Raw genomic sequence first — 5,151 nt, 5'->3', positions numbered from 1 at the left:
GTCCCCAGGTGTTTTGGCCAACAACTCCCAGAATCCTAGCCAGTTTACCAGCTCTTGGGATTTCTGGGAGTTGAAGGCCAAAGCATCTGGAGACCCACAGGTTGAGAACCACTGTTCTAGAGATTTCACCTAATCAAGGTTCTCTAAATTGCATGGATCATATTGTAATAAATGAGGGGATATATCAGTTTTGCTTTCTTGCATGTTCTTTGCAAAAATATTTAGTTCTTCTGAACAAATTAATGAAGAAACCCTTCACTTTGAGGAACAAAAGACCTAAGAGAGTTACAGCAGTGACATGGCTCCATTCTGTGAAATGTGGAATTGTAGTTCCATTGTAAAACTATTGAGTTAATAATATCACAAAGCTATTAAATTTTAGGAACTCTTTGGGGGGAAAATTAAGTTGTGATACTCCTTCAGCACAATAAACATACTTGACTATTTAGGGATTCAGAGCAAGATGTTTCACAGCTAACAGTTCAAAGTTGTCTCTCCCTGGAGGGATTCAATCAGTCAGATTTGCTTTCCTAAATGTTAAAATCTCAATTTCCTTCCGATGACTTTACAAAAAGCTTGAACTAGAAAGAGGAGCAGGAAAAAGAGAAAGAAGAAGGAGCAATAGCAATAGAAGCAGCATGTTTTAAAAAACAACAATTCTGCATAGCCTATGTGAAGAGCCAGGAATACATCCTAGACATAAGCATAGCAATAGGTTTGGTCAGGGTCAGGAGAAAGGGTGCACTCCATGTCAGACCAATCAAGTTATACGTTTAAATTGCAAAACCTTTGATCCATAATTAAGCTCTTGCTTTTCAGGTAAGATGAGAACTCATTCTTCCTAAATGCTATTGCTTTTCTTTATTTAGCAAAGCAAATACTGGCACTAGAAATTGAAGTGGAAAGAACCAAAATTAAGACGAAAAGAGAGGTATTGATGTAGTTTCTTTGCTATGGAACCCTGGAGCTTGTAATTTGGGGAGCTCTGGCTGAGATTTCTAAATTTCCTTCCCTAAAATGCCGATCTCAGGATTCTATGGGATGAAACCATAGAACTAAGATGGAAGGAAACTTCAAAAATTGCAACAACAACAACAAAAATTATGTTTTCAAGACTTGGCTAACTCTAACGAGAGGAATCCTGGGGAATTTCTACACTGCCCTCTTTGGTTCGTGTTGAAATGAATCAGCTATCGTTCATCTGGCTTAACCCAGGACAAAGTCACCTTAACACATTCTTGTGCCGGGTTAAAGTAAGTTGAGAGAAAGCCAGAATCCTGCCCCAGGATTTGGGATTTTCCATAGCTTAGGGGCTATAAGGAAAGTTGGGCTGGTTCCAAACCATATCTTGACTCCCAGCCCATTTTTCCTAGGTTCGGGCAGGCTAGGGACATGGGATGGCAGTCTACTGTGTCACACACACACACACGGTGACAACACTGATACAGCACCTACCTGATTTCAGCTGATCTGCCACAAATCACTTGAAGGGGAAGGAAGGAAGGAGATTTCAGTGCTGAACAAAGTTTCTTGTAAACAAATAGCATTTTCTGGACAGGAAATAGCATTTTATTCATGGAAAATGATGTTTCAGTGCTAAACTATTAGTTTCTATATACATGCTGTTGTATATTCAGAAAAGGTTGTGATTAGGCAGTGTGATCAGCACACTGGGTGCAGTACCTAAAGATCTTAGCCAGCACTTAAAAATAATTACCATCTGTCATCTGCAAAAGGCCATCCTACTTGGATCTGCATGCATTATTCGCAGATTCATCACATAGTCCTAGACACTTGTGAAGTGTTCGACATGTGATCCAATGCAACAGCCACCATAGTGATCTTGTTTACTGTGTACTAATCTTGTTGTGTATATTATTATTATTATTATTATTATTATTATTAATAATAATAATAATAATAATAATAATAATAATAATAATAATAGTTTTGTTTCTTATGCACCTCTCCTTGTGGTTCAAGGCGGGTCACAGCACAGTCAAAACACACAAAAATTGCAAAAATTCTGTAAACACACATACTAAAATGTAGTTCTGTAAAATATACATATTAAAATGTATTTCTATAAAATACATATTAAATATAGAGGACAGAGATTAAAATGCAGGACATGAGTTTAAAATTCATGCTTAAAACTGGCTGGGTAGGCCTGCCGGACGAGATAGTTCTTTAGATGGTCTTTAAATTCTGACAGCTCATTTAGTTGTCAGAGATCTTCCAGCAGGTCATTCCACAGTCCTGGGGTGGACAATGAAAAGGTCCTCTGGATGATCATTGTTTCCTGTGGAAAACAGAGACGACTGTCAGGTTCTGACAGGCTGAAGTAGTCGCCCCCTAGAGGAACTAAGTATGTGGAGTGGATTGTATGATAAAAAGTGATCCTATAGGTAACCTGGACTCAAACCATGTAATACTTAAAACGTCAAAACTAACACCTTGTTCTTTGCCCAAAAACTAATTGGCAGCCAGTGGAATGACTTTAGAATAGATGTAATATGCTCATTCCTGGCTGTTCCCATAACCAATAAGGCTGCCGTATTTTGTCCAAATGATTTTTATTGTGATTTTCTCGACGAACAAACAAGTGAACAATAAACAAACGAACTTACATCAAGAACAAAACACTGTGATCCTACCACCATAGTCGTGTGGGTAGCCGATTTGGCAGGTTGTGGGGGAGGGGGGGGGATGGGGGGGGGTGTGGGAGCGTGGGTTGACTTCCATTTTTGAGCCTTCTTCCATCAATTAATCAATCTTAGCTTATTCGTATCTTTTTCTGTAAATAGTCCTCAAAATTAGTCCAATCAGTAGCTTTCACAGCTGTTCCGTTCGTGTTCTTGATCAAGAAGGATAGTTGGTCCATATTTTTGATTTCCAGTAGCTTTTCTAACCATAGTTCCTTTGTTGGTATTTGGGCGGACTTCCAAAGTCTAGCGACCACCAGTCTTGCTGCGGTAATAAAGAGGGTAAAGAGTTTGTCTGTATTGGGGTCAATCTTATCACACGAGTCATATAAACCTAGTAAGAGCAATTCTGGTTTTTTATCAAATTTGGTTTTCAGTATTGTATTACTCTCTTCTAAGACTACATTCCAAAATTTTTCTAATTTCTTACACTTCCACCACATATGGAAATAGGATCCTATCTGGGTTTTACATCTCCAACATCTATTACTCATATTTTTGTACATTAGGCCGATCTTTTTTGGTGTTAGGTACCACCTATGTATTAGTTTGAGCCAATTTTCCTTCAAATCTACAGAGTGTGTGTACTTAATTTTTTTATTCCAGATGGTTTCCCATTCATACATCTGAATAGGCCTTTCTATATTCCTTGCCCAGAGTATCATTGAACTTGTTACTATCACACTTTCTGTGTCCCAAGATAATAAATTATTATACATTATACTTATGTTTTTCTTATTTGTAAGCATAAATTTGTCCCAGAATCCCTGATCTTGCTCAAAGCCCACCAGATTGTCTCTTTTATAGGCCTCTTTAATTTGGAAGTATTGGTACCATGACACGTTTTTGTTTATTTCTTGAATCGATGCTAATTCCTTTAATTTTGGGGGATTTTTTTTCTCTTTATCTATAATTAATAATTCTTTATATGAGGGCCACTTTCTCCACCCTAATAATCTTCTGTGGTTGGCTTCTACTGGAGATAGCCAGAGCGGGGTTTTTGTATAATACCTACATTTGTACTTTTCCCATATTCTCAGAAGTGCAGATCTTATGAAATGATTGCCAAATTGCTTCTCAATCTTAGCTTTCTCATACCATAAATACCCGTGCCATCCCTTTCTCAAATCATGGCCTTCCAAATTTAGAATCTTAAGTTTTTCTAGTTTAGCCCAGTCTTTTAACCAACAAAGAGCGCATGCGTCATGATACAATTTAAGGTCCGGTACTTCTAATCCCCCTCTATTCTTCCGTGAGATCATCGTACTGTATTTTATCCTTGCTTTTTTATTCTTCCAAACGAATCTCATGACTTCTTTTTGCCAATCTTTGAATAATTTTGTGCTTCTTATAATTGGTATATTTTGGAAGAGGTAAAGTAATTTTGGGAGAATATTCATTTTTATTACTGCTATTCGTCCCATTAATGAGATATTTAAATATTTCCATTTTTCCAAATCGCTTTTAATTTCCTTCCAAATTCTGGTGTAGTTTAAATCGAGTAACTGGTTATTTTTTGCTGATATCCAAATCCCTAGATATTTTATTTTAGATGGTGTTTCCAGGCCTATACTTTCCTGTAGTTCTTTTTGTCTCTTTTTCGATATATTTTTAGTGAGAATTGTTGTTTTCTCTTTGTTGATTCTAAGGCCAGCAACTTTTCCAAATTCTTCAATTTTCAAGATCCACTTTTGAGTGTTCTGAATTGGGTTTTCTATGATGCAAATAACATCGTCCGCAAAGGCCCGGTATTTATAGTCTTGTTTATCTAATCTAATGCCTTGCAAATTTGTATCTTTTTTAATTGCTTTCAGGAGAATCTCTAAGGCCATAATAAATATTAACGGTGAGAGGGGGCAACCTTGTCTTGTTCCTTTACTGATTTTAATTTTATTCGTTTCTTGCCCGTTAATTTGTATTCTCGCCCATTGGTCTTCATAGATACTATTGATGGCATTTTGGATTTGGATACCTAGGTCTAATTCTTGAAATAACATTTTAAAAAATGTCCAATTCAGGTTGTCAAAGGCTTTCTCTGCATCAACAGAAAGAAAACCCACTTCTCTTTGATTGTGTTGTTCATAGAATTCCACGGCATCTATAATTATTCTTACGTTATCATTAATCGTTCTGGAAGGTAGGAAGCCTGTTTGGTCTTCTCCTATCCATCCGTCCAAAAAAACTTTGAGTCTATTGGCCAGGATTTTTGTAAAAATTTTATAATCAGTATTTAAAAGCGATATAGGTCTGTAGTTCCTGACCTCAGATCGATCTACACCTTCTTTGGGTATCATTGTTATAATTGCCTCCTTCCATGATTCGGGAATGACTTGGTCTTGAAGTGCCTGATTCATTATTTTTTTTTAGGAATAGGATCATTTCCGGTTGCTCTAGTTTGTAAAAACCTGCTGTGAAGCCATCTGGGCCTGGCGTTTTATTACTGTCT

Source organism: Anolis carolinensis, chromosome 4 (assembly GCF_035594765.1).
Source record: "Anolis carolinensis isolate JA03-04 chromosome 4, rAnoCar3.1.pri, whole genome shotgun sequence".
Taxonomy (NCBI): Eukaryota; Metazoa; Chordata; class Lepidosauria; order Squamata; family Dactyloidae; genus Anolis; species Anolis carolinensis.
Note: the sequence above shows the minus strand (reverse complement) of the source record.